This window comes from Geotrypetes seraphini, chromosome 1 (assembly GCF_902459505.1).
Source record: "Geotrypetes seraphini chromosome 1, aGeoSer1.1, whole genome shotgun sequence".
In the NCBI taxonomy this organism is placed as follows: Eukaryota; Metazoa; Chordata; class Amphibia; order Gymnophiona; family Dermophiidae; genus Geotrypetes; species Geotrypetes seraphini.
In genome coordinates this window covers 408,441,536-408,456,038 of record NC_047084.1, presented here as the reverse complement: position 1 = coordinate 408,456,038, position 14,503 = coordinate 408,441,536, and the positions used below count along the sequence as shown (strand labels likewise).

The following is a 14,503-nucleotide window of genomic DNA, read 5'->3' as shown; positions in this document are numbered from 1 at the left end:
ATAGATACTGCATGCTAAAACAAGCCAGCATGGTTAAAGTCCTGTGCTAGCTGCTTGGTACAAGTAAGGACAGGATCTGGGCAAGACATGGGTGACACACTGCAAGATTGGTGCTGTACACTAGTCACATGACTGCTGATGGCATAGCTACACTTAATTCCACCTCAAAAGGTAATGTTAAATGCAGCTGTGCTACCAGCAGCCTGCTAGTATGGTCACAGCCTAAGATCACCATCCTTCCAACTCTCCAAATACAAGGCTCTATCCCCAGTCTGATTCCTCCCAGCAGGTATCCCCACCCAGATGAGGTCCCTCACAAATATCCCAACTCTTCTCACCTCTGACTAGTGTTGCCAGATTTTACGATTGTAAAATCCGCACACCCTAGACCAGTGGTTTCAAACTTGCAGCCCGGGGGCCACATGCGGCCGCCAGGTACTATTTTGAAGCCCTGGTTATGTTTATCATAATCACAAAAGTAAAATAAAACAGTTTCTTGATCATATGTCTCTTTAGCTATAAATTACAATATTATTATTAAGACTTAGCCAAAAGGAAAGATTTATAAACTATAAAGAGTTTTACCTCATGCAAAAATTGTCATTTCTTTAATAACACATTAACCATTTTTTCTGAAGCCCTCCAAGTACTTTGAAATCCAAAATGTGGCCCTGCAAAAGGTTTGAGTGGAGACCACTGCCCTGGACCAACCCCCAGGCCCGCCTATCTGCACCCCCGCCCTAGCTCCACCCCCCAATGCATACGCGGATTGCCTCCTTCCCAAATATGTGCAATAGATAGTCTGCTTTGGTCTGATTAACTTGATTATCAACATAGTGCACACTCGTATACATTTGGATGGAAGCAATATTCACTGGCTAATTGCTGAACCCTAATGTAACATGCGCCCGACTTGGCCACGTTTTCGCCTGAGAGCTATGTCAGGCAAAACTAGGGAGGGAAAACAGATTCAAGCTTCTCTCTAGTGTAACAACTTACCAAACAATCCAAAGCACTTAAATGCAAAGAATACAGTTCTCACTGGTACAAAAATTCAGCAGCAGGAAGTGGTTGAAGGAGTATTGCAGCAGGACTACTGCTGCTAAATTTTTGTACCAGTGAGAAGTGTATTCTTTTGTGTTTCAATACTTTCGATTGTTTGGTAAGCTGTTGAACTAAAGAGAAGCTTTTGTTTTTCCCTCTCTAGTTTTGCCTTTGACGCAGCTCGGGCGAAACGTAGTCACGTCAGACACATGTTAAATTAATATTTCTTTTTGCTCCTTATACTCGTTTAGTTTGAACATAAGAACATAAGAATTGCTGCTGCTTAGTCAGACCAGTGGTCCATCGTGCCCAGCAGTCCGCTCACGCAGCGGCCCTTAGGTCAAAGATCAGTGCCCTAACTGAGACTAGCCTTACCTGCGTACATTCTGATTCAGCAGGAATTTGTCTAACTTTGTCTTGAATCCCTGGAGGGTGTTTTCCCCTATAACAGCCTCAGGAAGAGCATTCCAGTTTTCTACCACTCTCTGGGTGAAGAAGAACTTCCTTACGTTTGTACGGAATCTATCCCCTTTTAACTTTAGAGAGTGCCCTCTCGTTCTCTCTCCCTTGGAGAGGGTGAACAACCTGTCTTTATCTACTAAGTCTATTCCCTTCATTATCTTGAATGTTTCGATCATGTCCCCTCTCAGTCTCCTCTTTTCAAGGGAGAAGAGGCCCAGTTTCTCACTATATGGCAACTCCTCCAGGCCCTTAACCATTTTAGTTGCTCTTTGTTCTACCCCTAAATCATCACAGACGCCTCTCCCGGGCGTCCTATACAGAATCAGGGCCTAGGTGTCTTGCGGACCTCGCCTTCAATATAGGCGGCCTGCCTGGGGAGCATTTTTTTAAAAAAAACGTGCATCCCGATTGGCTGATTAGACAGCTGTAGGACGCCTACAGCTGCCTAAAATCGGGACGCACTTTTAGAGAATCTGGGCCTCAGTGTAATGAATCTAGTCATCAGAAGAATTCCCAGCTGTTAGGAATGAATATTTTGCTTATTACTCATATGGGTCTCTTTTTATTTCATTTTGGAAAAGAAGCCAGCTTATCTTTTTGAGCAGCCCAGTGCTTGGACTAAACTTGCTGAATCACCTCAGCTGTGAGCAGTAAACTAAGCAGAAGTACAGTGTACATCGAACTCTATCCATTCTGTTGCAGAAACTTTTTATCTTAGGTCCTCAGCTCATCCTTTTTCCAGAAGTTTCTCTGTGTGTCCCTCCCTCCCTCTTTCTTTTGTACCAGAAACAAAAATAAACAGTTTGTTTTGTCATTGCCAGCCTCACAGAGAAGCCAACTTGACTTATTCAGGTAAATCTTGGTTAAATATGCTTAGCTTTCACTCTGAGTTGAAAGTACACTTCTCTCTCCATATTCGCGGTTTCAGCATTCGTGGTTTCGATTATTCACGTTTTTTAGCTTGCTGGCTCCTCCCCCCAAATTACAACAGCTTGCATAGAGAAATTGCTGATTCCAAGCGTTTACAGAGAAAATCGCCAATTTCCAGCACTTTCTTCACCGTGTTTTTGCCTCTCCTTCAGGAACAGACCAGGTCTCCCACCATGTTATTTGCAGTTTAACTATATTCACGATGGTTTTTAATAGAAAACAGCGAATAACATTTGAAAAAGTTATTCACAGTTTTTCTGTATTTGCGGTTCTGTTAATCCCCTATCACAGCGAATACGGAGGGAGAAGTGTAGGTTGCCCCAGGCCTCATTAACCAGCAGACAAGTAAAATCTGAACTAAGAGCTGAGAGACAAGAGACCTCAGTGGGATTCACTAAACATTTTTTCCTCAGTAGTCCCAAGATAGTGGCAGAGTCCTCAGATGTAGAGGGTGTATGTTAGGGTGTACTAAAAGGGGAGGAAAGTGCCGCACAGATAGGACCTATGTGCTGAGGATTAGTTGTAGTACAGGGAAGATACAAAGTGCATTGGATATGAAGGAAAGAGTTAGGGGAGGAGGAGGAGTCAGATATCCTGGTGGTGACTCATCCTTAAAAAGTGCTGTGTCGCTGGTTCTTGTTATCTCTCTGGCCATGTTCCACGTTGGCTCTGTGCTAGTTCAGCATTTTTGGCTGGGAGCCAGGGAGAGCCGGTCACTTGCATATCTTGCTGATGGAAAATGATATGCTTGCTCAGGTTATGGTGGCAGAGAGCAGTATAGTTTGAAATGGGCTTTTGACCCCTTCTAGGGGAGAGTGGGGGATGGGTAGGTGACAGCATCAAGCAAGCTGGCAGAAAGGATTCCTGCTTGTTGATTATAAGCAAACCTCTAGAGCAGGGCTGCCCAAGTCCGGTCCTTGAGATCTACTGGCAGGCCAGGTTTTCAGGATATCCACAGTGAACATGCATGAGAGAGATTTGCATACCAAGAAGGCAGTGCAGGCAAATCTCTCTCATGCATGTTCATTGTGAATATCCTGAAAACCTGGCCTGCCAGTAGATCTCGAGACCAGGACTTGAGCAGCCCTGCTTTAGAGTATAATCTGCTTGCTTTTTACTATATTTTATTTAAGAATCTCCCCCCTCAACCAAACTATGACAAAATAAATAACCTTCCAGAGGGCAACAGAACAGGTTCTGCTAATAACATCAATGTCTCCTAACAGAAACCTTTTCAAGTGTCACATACCTGGTACTCCTCCCTGTAAAATGTTGTTATCTGTTAAAGCAATCTTTGCGTAATTGACCCACTGTACCCATCATCTTGCTTTAACCATCTTGAGTGCTTAGTTGAATAAAGTTGTGTTTCTGGTCAGATGTGGATGGTTAATGCCCTGTATTACTCACTGCTGCAATGTGACTGCAATCTACCAACCTTCTCTGGCTTCATGACATGGCTGGGCAGCTCACTGGCAGCATTGGCTCTGCCTGCAGTTGGAGAAAAGCAAGCCGCTTTAGGGTGCCACGTGCTTCCTTCAGACTCTGGAGTTTGTACTTGTACTTGACTATGAAGTAGAGAAGTCCAGCAGCATTTTCTGAGGAACACCAGAATGTATTATTCCTTTATGGTTGTGTGCTGGAGCAATGTTTTGTTTTGCAAAGAGATGTTGATGGTGCTGAAATCCTGTCAGTAACTGGGGAGTCGTGGGGCTATTCTTCGCCCTCCCCACCCCATTGTTAAACTGACAAAGTTGTTTTATATAGAGTACAGAAGATTATTTTAATGCAGCGATCCTCATGCAATGCCATTAAACTAATTTGGAAACTGAATCTCAATCCAATCAAACCACAAAACGAATAGTTTTCGAGTATCCACATGAGCATTGGTGATTTTCTGCTAGGTTAACTTGCTCTTTTTCCCCCATTGCAGTTGAAGTGCAAGGTCAGTGTTTGGGGGTGGCAAATGGCAGTTCTTTTAGGCAATCATTCTATAGGGAGCTCCCAAATCTGTCTCAAACTGAAGAAGGCATAACCTGCAGGCAAGCTTTTGGGCTTCTTCTCCAGTTTGTGTCCTGGGCCTAATTCTATAAAAAAAGCTAAAAATTGCACAGATGCTTTATGTGGTTTTATGGAGGTTTCTATGGAGATGGTAGTTGTAGTCTTTCTTCATATAAGGATATTTGTATTGTTTTTAGCAGATGGGAAGTCAATAGGATTCAGTAGGTTAAGGTTCAGGTCCCCCTCCTTACAGGCAAAGATGTAGACATACATTATACAGCTAGCCAGTTTCAAGGATGGTCTGAGTTTCCTTAGGAATTTTGTTCCTGTGTAAGACTGAAGGAATGCCAAAGTGGACTTTCCAAAATCTTGCTTAATCCTTGTATCCTTGAAGTGTCAAGCCTTCAGTGAGGAAAACACACTGACACTCCTTGATGTCATTAGGAAGAGCTTTTGAGCGCTTTCAAAGTAGTCTAAATAGCTAGTTCTAAATCACTTCCTCCTCACATCCACCATAATCTCTTTTTGAAATTGAAATTGCATCAGTTTTTTGGATGATGGCAGTCACAATCTCTCTGCAGCCATCCGTGCTGTGGTCCCCTCTTCCCTGGAATCATGCTTGTGCTGCACTTTTTTGGATCCTAAAAAATTCCGGAATGTAGAAAGTACAATGGTAGATTTTGATTCAGACCTGCCCCCACCCCCCAAAGAGTAATACCAAGTTTCATATAAATGCTGCTTATGCTTCTGTTAGTCCTATGATAATGTCCTAGTGACAGACTGCATCTGTCTTGTCTTCCACATTCCTACGATTTTTCTGTTAATGTTTGTGGAGCCTCAAGAGTTCAGAGATCTGTTTCTAGGACATAGCACAATGTCTTAACACTGCATGCTTCAATCCCAAATCTTTTTATCAAGGAGATATTTGCCATTGCCTTAATGTTGTTACTGGGTCCCATATAGCAGGGTGTGCTTTCTTTGCACAAAGCATCATTCAGGGTATGTGGAGGTCCGTGCTAGGTGGGAAATGTTTTACAGCAGTTTCCTGCTGTCACCACTTAGAATGTGTTGGCAAGGTTTATCTGTAAGCAGATGCGAAAAGCAGGAGACTGGAGGCTGTTTTGTGGTTTCACCTGCAGAGATTAAATCAGCCCTGCAGCATAGACTGGTGACAGGAAGAGGGAGCTGGATCACCCATGCAGGTCCAGAGCGAGAGTAGTCGCTGGAGCTGTTTTCATGCTTTCATGGATTAGCTGCTTGTCAGTAAGCACAGGTTCTTGCACTGTATTATTGAATCAGACAGTGCTCCAGCCTAAAGGTGGTTTTGGTGGCATACTCTTATCTTTTCCTGCATGTAAAATTGAACATCCAAGGCAATATTATATATTACAGAAAGTTTTACAGTTTATCTTTTATTAGCAGTTATGATTTTAAATGTTAATTATAAAATGTTTCAGTGAGATACCATAGTGAAACCACTGTTATGGTAGAGCTGCGAGTAAGGAGAGTAATTTTCTAAATCATTTATGTGGGTAAAATATTGCTTTTATAAAATGTGCAGTTAAGTTTCTGCATATACTACTTGTATACAAGTAACGTTACTTGGACTGTGTGGATGCACTTCTAAATGCAGGAAGGGCAGGGAAAGAGAAATCTAAAACATTTAGGCCCTGATTCTATAAAGGGCGCCTAAGGCATGCCTACAGTTAGGCGTGCTTTAGGCATCCAATCTAAGCAGTCAATGAGCCAATTAAGGGTCTTAACAAGTGATAATTGGCATTTAGGCATCCAAAGGACGTAGATGCCACTTTGTAGACGCTGCCACAATTTCATGGACGCCCATGTTTAAAACTTGCGACTAGCTCAATAGGCGTGGAATGAGCGTGGTTTGGGCAATGACTCCATTTGGGCGTCCTTTGATTCATTTACATAATACTGAGCAACCTACAATATGATGCCTATATTGTAGGCGAATGAGAACCAGGTCTACTTTTGAGCTTAGTTTGGGCTTCAAATAGATCTGAGTTCTAAGGACGAAACATAGGCATTCCGGAACTTAGGCACACTTTGGATATCCTTAATGCAATCTGCTAAATAGCTCTCTGGGTTTTTATTTTTGCTTTATTAAACTCAAAATACATTTAATAAGGCACCACATAAATGGGGCACATCAAAACAGATATACTGTATTGCATACAAAACCTTCTATTTTTGTGGACAAATAGTAATGCTATTTGCTAATTAGAGGAAAAGATCCATTAACTGAAGCACAGCACGTGAAAAACATAGCTTTAGTTTTCTTACTAGGGACAGCAGGCAGATATTAGGGATAGGGATTGGGACTTGTATAGACATAGACATAGACATAGAATAGAATCTTTGTAGTTATACAACCACAATCAAAGTGGTTTACATCAGGCACTTCAAGTATTTTCCCTTTTTTTCCGACTAAACAGAGCTCCAATCAGCTCATTCTTGAAAGCACATGACAAAAATATATAGATATAACTTCATTTGCAAAAGCTTATGCTGTCCTTTGCAGATGATATAATGCTCATCACCAGCAGTAAAGAAGACTTTCTGTATCTACTGAGAAAAGTGAAAACCAAAACTCATAACGTGGGATTAGAACTGAACATAAACAAGACGAAGATCATGAACATAGAAAATGATGAAGATTTTGTGCTTGAAGGTGATAGAATAGAAGTTGTAAAGGATTTCAGTCTTCTGGACTCTTTTGTAAACAGGCAACTAGGAGGGATGAAATACTCCACAGAATAGTATTTGGTCGCTCTTCAATGAAGGCTCTTAACAAAGTATTCAAAGGCAAGCAAATAACACTCCAAATGAAGATCAGACTTGCCCACGCACTCATTTTTCAGAGGTCAATTAGGGATGCGAAAGCTGGACACTATGAAAACAAGATAGAAGGATGATTGACTCATTTAAGCTTTGGTGTTGGAGAAGGATTTTATGCGTGCCGTGGACCACCAGAAGAACTAACAAATCAATTCCGGAAGAGATCAAACCGGCTATGTCACTCAAAGCCCAAATAATGAAGTTACGATTATCTTATTTTGGTCACACCGTCAGAAGAGAGATCACTGGAGAAAGACATCATGTTTGAGAAGATCAAAGGAACCAGGCAAAGAAGGTAACCTGCTATCAGATGGCTGGATATGTTGAAAACAACCATGGGGATGATGCTGGAGGACCTTATTTGACTAGCACAAAACCGATTTCTTTTTAGATCTGTAATTCATGAAGTCGCTAGGACTCAAACATGAGTCAGTGGCACCTAACACAATTTTCAGAGCAGAAATACAATGCATACATTTTGCTTGGAAAATTTGGCCAAGTCCACATAGTAAAAAGTGTATGCCTATATTTTGCAAGTATGCACGGTTACAAAACTAACTCACAAATAATAAAAATGATCATAACATTAAAATATTGAAAAATGCTTCATTTAAGTATATCTCTGGACTAGGTATCCATGTCTTATCTTCCATTATGAAGCTACCAGTACTACTACTGCTATTAATTTCTATAGCACTATCGGAAGCATGCAGCGCTGCACAGAGTCACGACAGTGGTCCATTCAGAACTACCAATAGTGGTCCTTTCTTAATGAGCGAGATGTTACACACCTGATGATTCCATAGGGTTGAAATGTTTTGGCATTTGACTTCACCCTGCTATTTCATTTACTGAATTTACAGTATCATTTAAAATACATCAAACATGCATTTTGACCTTGATGCTATCTTGAAAAATATACAGTATATTCCATTCAAGTCCATAAGAGTTCAGCACAGATTACAGATTCAATATGTATTAACAGCTCTGTACATGCATAGTTTGAGAAACTGGTGTGTAAACGTTCAGGAGAAAGAGAATCTTGAATGTGATGTCATTTTTTTTAGAAATGGTGGCACAGAAAAAAGATGTTTCATATATGGCTGAGTTATCTTTGCTAATCTAAAGTCTCCCTTGTTGGATTACTGAAAAGCCCTCTGGTGAGCTCTTGCAGTGCACCTAGCCTGGCAAGACTGCTAAACACTGCCAAAGTTGAACTATGAGTGACTTCAGGGAATGTCACAGAGGAAACTCCCACCTCCTTTTGTAGACAATTGGCTGGCACTGGCAGACCTGACCAATAGACTGCATGAAGAAGAACCTACTGCCTACTCTCCTCTCTCCCTTTGTCCCCTCGTGCTGTTTGCTTGTATTAGGCCACAGCCATCAAGAGATGCATTGGGTTCAGTGGTGGCATGCAAAGTCAGCTCCCTCAGGCCCAGGTCACATCCACCAGGATGAAGTGCAGTGGGTTGTAGAATTACAGGCTGCCTCTGCTATTTGATAGGTAGCAGTCAGCGTAGCTTTTATTGCCCGCATTTACCATTAGGCAAGTGGTAGGAGGGCAGGGGATATACAGAGAAGGATGAAAGGAGACATGAGGGAAGGGGTTGGTGAAGTGGTATTAAGCACCCTAGGTGAACCTTAAGCCTTGCACAACCCACCAAGTAAATGTTAGGCCCTTTGCCCTCCTTCACCCCCCTCAAAAAAAAATGATTATCTTAACTGTCCACCTTTCCTGTTGGTATAAATAGTTCTTGTTTTCCTTTTGAGTTTGTGTGGATGGTAGTTGTCAAGATCTATTATTTTGCTTTGACTGAAAGGGAGACATGGATAGAGGAGATGGGTTATGGAGGTTAGGAGTGGGAACAAAGAGGAAGAGATGAAAGTGGGATGAGAATGAAAAGTTTGATGGTTAAGAATAGGTGTAGAGAGAAAAGGAGGTAGTGAATGTAAGGGGTAGAAGATAAAAGATGAAGGGAAGGGAAGAAAGCAGTGTGAGGAAGGTGAATGTTTCCTTGAACCAGTGACCTCTGATTACATCCCTTTTACCTCTTGTGATCAGCTGTGGGCTTGCAGGAGACATGATGTTGAACTGAGGTTGTGTTATGGCCATGCCTCTCCATCCTGCCAATTTTGTTTGAGGTGTTGTACATTGCTTCTTGTACAGTTAATTAAAACTCAATTTTTATTAGTCAGATAGACTCTAGCTTCTTCAAAAGAAGTGATGAGGAAAGTGTTCTAGTAGATCAAATCTGGATGAAGTTTGAGAAAGTTGATTGGTATGAGTTTTTAAAGATGTTTAATAGATATTCTAAAGTCTATTGTCAATTAGATTACTGTCCAACATATTTGTTAAAACATAGTAAATGACAGCAGATAAAGACCTGAATGGTCCATTCATTCTGCCTATTAGTTACACGCATTATAAATTCATGATTAAATTAATCTGGCTTTTTTCTTTGATATTTCTGAGCCATAAACCGTAAAGTCCACCCAGTATTGTCCTTAGGTTCCAACTACTGAAGTTGTCATCGAAGCTCTCTCCAACCATCTCATTGTTTGTGGAATATGTTCCAAGTTACTGGAGTTCCCATCGATGTCCTCCCTAGCCTATTCCACACTGAATCACCACATATGGGACATAGACCATGCAAGTCTGCCCAATACCAGACCTTAGTTCTTCAATTTATACCATTCATTTTCTAATAATCTGTGTTTATCCTATGCTTTTCTGAATTCCACTACCGTTTTCCTTTCCACCATCTCCCCCTGGAAAGCTTTCCAGGCATCCACCATCCTCTCCTTGAAAAAGAATGTCCTAACATTACTCCTAAGTCTACCTCCCCGGAACCTCTATTTATGCCTTCTAGTTTTACCATTTTCTCTTCGCTGGAAAAGATTTGGTCCTGTATTAATGCCTTTCAAGTATTTAAACATCTGTATCATATCTCCCCTGTCCCTCCTTTCCTCCAGAGTATACATATTCAGGTCCTCCAGTCTCTTCTTGTACTTCTTTTGGCGCAAACCCCCTATCATTGTCATCGCCTTCTTCTGAACTGCTTCAAGTCTTCTTATATCCTTAGCCAGATATGGCCTCCAAAACTGAACACAATATTCCAGGTGTGGCCTCACTAACAACCTGTACAGGGGGCATCAACACCTCCATTTTTATTTATTTATTTAATTTCTTTTCTATCCCGTTCTCCCCAAATAGCTCAGAACAGATTACAAGTTAAACATACATAATATACTTGACACATACTACAGGTCTAATACCAATTTAACTGACTTACACCCTATTCTGTAAACTGTGTGTTGCCTTCTGCTGATTATTCCTCTTTCTATACAGCCTAGCATCCTTCTGGCTACAGCCACCGCCTTATCACACTGTTTTGTCACTTTCAGATCCTCAGACACTATCACCTCAAGGTCCCTCTCCCCCTCTGTGCATATCAGCCTCTCACCTCCCAGCGCATACGACTCTCTCAGATTTCTACTCCCCAAATGCATCACTCTGCACTTCTTTGCATTGAATTGTAGTTGCCAGATATTTGACCATTCTTCTAACTTCTACAGATCCTTCTTCATGTTTTCCTCTCTTTCTGGGGTGTCCACTCAGTTACAAATCTTGGTATCATCTACAAAAAGGCAAACCTTACCTTCTAACCCTTAGGCAATGTCTTCACAAACATATTGAACAGAATTGGCCTCAGCACCAATCCTTGAGGCACTCCATTGCTCACCTTTCCCTCCTCCGAGTGAATTCCATTAACCACCACCCTCTGGCATCTGTCCCTTTCTATAAGTAGGCAGTACTTCTGAAAAAGCTGCAGTCTTTACAAAAGGTTTTAACTCTTCTCCCAGCTCACAAAAAGCTTTCTGCGGTGCAAGTGTTGTATTGTTGGCCAGGGCATTTGTTCTGAGGTGGATAACAACATCAGGGTTTAAATTCTTTGTTTCTGCCTTAATTATAGTCAGTATTTGCCTGGTGTTCCTGGTAGTCGAGGATCCTGGAAGGCATTTCACTATTTTGGACTCCTTGTCCTCTGTTCCAAGGTTAATTCCTCAGATGATGAAATTCCCTAGCAACAATAAGTTTCAGGGTTTTGTATTTCTGCTTTGGCAGTGCTTTTCTTCACTGGTTCTAGTACCAATTCAATTCTGGCCATTTTATGAGGCCCGCGGTCCGATGCCCCCGGTGCTATCATTTGGCCAGCTCCCTCCTCCTCACAGCCACAGTGTGCATGAGGCTGTGTGCAGTGGCTCCTCGCGTGTTCTGCACCTGAACCGGAAGCCTTCTAATGTCAGAGGGAATGCTTCTGGATGAGGCGCAGCATGCACGAGGAGCGGCTGCACACGGCTTTGTGCACACTGTGGCTGTGAGGAAGAGGGAGCCGGCCACAAAATAATACCGGGGGTATCGGACTGAGGGCCACATAAAACAGTCAGGTGGGCCGGATTTGCAGCGGGCCTTGAGTTCAACACCTGTGCCCTAATGTATGCTTTCATTATAATTCCTTGATTGTGAACAGTATTCAATATATGGTAGCTTCATCAGTTAGGATTCTAGGCGTTTATCAATTTAACTTTCTGGTGATAAAAAAAGGTTTTTGGCTTATTTTCTAAACTAATGAGAATTAGAAAGTATTTTAAGGAATATCATTTCCAGTTGTTAGTCTAATCTTTGACTTTGATAGACTATTGTAATATCTAATTGAATTGTACAAAATCTTCTTTACGTAGATTGCAAACATTACAAAATACAGCCATTCTGACTAATTTTTGGTTTAAGAAAGGGAGAAAGAATTTCATCATATCTGCATAAGTTACTTTGGTTACTAGTAGAAGCAAAGATATGGTTTCAAGTTATGACTTTTTTATTTTTTTACCAAGTTTTTCAATGACTGCATTGCATTACTTGAGAGTAAAATATCCATTTAAGTTTCCAGAAGTGAAAGGTATAGAATAAGATACCGTAGTTTTCACTCCATAAGACACACTTTTTCCACCCCCAAAAAGGGGATGGAAAGTAAGTGCGTCTTATGAAGCGAAGATACAAATTTAAACCCGCTGCTGCTGCCGCTGCATATTTTAAACCCCCTCTGCTGCCGCTGCATACTTTAAACCCCCACCTGCCGCCGCCGCATATTTTTAACCTCTCCCCCCCCGCCACCGCCTCTGCATATTAAAAAAATCTTTAATCCCACCCACTCGCACGCCCTCCTGCTCACCGTCGTACCTGGTGGTCTAACGAATTTCCCGGCCAGAAGCGCAGAGAGATCAGGAGCAAGTCCTCCACGCTCCTGCCTTGGCCCGTGCCGATCTCTGAATGACTGCAGTCAGCTCTCGCGGGACTCGCAGTCCAGAGTGCTAGATGCTCCGGCATTGCTCCGACACTCATAGAATTCCTATGAGTGTTGGAGTACTGTATTTAGTGCCCCAGGCCATGGTAACCTCTACTGTGGCCTAGATTTTTTATTTCTAACAATTATTTATTATGTAATTCTGGATTATGTTTCCGTTCTTGTTATTTTCTAACCCACTATGAACTTGTATAAGTACTTGCATTATACCAATAATAAATTATATTCTCTCAACTCTGGAATGATTTCCCCTTTTTTTAAGGAGTTCCAGATCGTTTCAATTTTTCCGTTAATCTTTAAAAACTACTCTATTTGCCAAACATTTTGAAAATTAATTATTTTGAAATTTTGCTATTATCTTCTATTTATCATTTGTAAATCATTCCCTGTTTATTTAATTGCTGTAAACCGAGTCGAGCCTTCTCAGAATGATGACTCGATATACAAAGTTAAGCTTTAGTTTAGTTTGTACTGCATTGAATTGAACGTTATCACCTTATGGAATTTGTTTACTAGAAGTCTGAATTCTGGGATTGTTTGTAAAAGGAAAGTTTCAATGACTCATGTTGAAAATTCCAAAATTCCTCCCAATTCAAATTTTTTTAATCACAGAAAACCTGAATCTTTTATTTAGAACAAAAAATAAACATGTCCTTGCAAGCTTGTGATTTCCTTTATTAATTTTATTGAGGTTTTTTAGCAGCAGAATATATGGTATATAGAATTAATAGTAAGACATCCAGGATAATGTCAAAGGAAGTTTTATGTTCAGAAATTGCAATAATCTTGTTCTAGAAACTTTGGTGTGTGAAAGCAGATATGTGTGTGCTTATGTGCAGCAAACCTTCAATATTTTTCTTTAGATAGCCTGTGGTAGCTTTTTTGAATTTATAGCTAGACAAGGCACTGACAAGTTACTGGATGATTTTTTAAATTTCAAATTCTGGATTTCAGGCAACCCTCTCTTGGTACATTATGGCTGTGTTTCTCATCTCGGTCCTGGAGTACCCCCTTGTCAGTCAGGTTTTCAAGATATCAAGAATGAATACGCATGAAAGAAATTTGCATAGAATGGAGGCAGTGTATGCAAATCAAGTCTGTGCATATTCATTGTGGATATCCTGAAAACCTGACTGGCAAAGGGGTACTCCAGGACTGAGTTGAGAAACATGCATTATGAGATCTACCACACTGATTTCAGTGGGTAGAATTGGAAACTATGAATACCAAACTGCTTTGTGGATGTAAGTTCAAAACCCGATCTGGGCAAAAAGTCTCCCTGCTGGAGAAAGGTAATTTGGCAAATCTGTAGAGATTTTTGCAGGCAAGTAGAAATTGCATTCATTCTGAAAGGTTCTTGTAAAATTAAGGCGTACTTATACCTCTTTTCTAAGGGATTTATTTCTTCCCAAACTCCTGCCTCTTATTAAGGCTGAGTAATACCCTTGAGCTTCACTGAAATATTGAAAAGCATGTATTAACTGTTCTCACTGGAAAAATAGGTCTGGAAACCATTAAACTAGGATTCATGTTAGATTTTTGTGCCAAATGTGCTTTCACAGTATAGGGCAGTCTAAATGTAAGCTGCATCTTTTTCAGTAAAAATATTATTGTGGGTAGAGTAGGTTCAGTAGATAAACACTATGGACCATATTCTATAAACGGTGTCCTGATTGTCTAACCAGCCAATCAGGATGCACGTTTAAAAAAAAATAAAAACAAAACCCCAACCCAAGGCAGGTCGCCTACACTGTAGATGTCTGTTGTGGGTGCAGAGAGGTGCCTAGGGACGCCTAAGCTCGCCCAAGGCTGGGCGCGGGTGTGACTTCACCCGGAAGTGGCCT

At 41.2% G+C, this 14,503-nt stretch overlaps 1 protein-coding gene across 1 annotated transcript in view; it reads left to right on the top strand.

Moving 5' to 3' along the window:
* ABCA1 (ATP binding cassette subfamily A member 1) overlaps positions 1-14,503 on the top strand; it is a 264,923-nt gene that overhangs the window by 66,455 nt on the left and 183,965 nt on the right. The window lies entirely within an intron of this gene.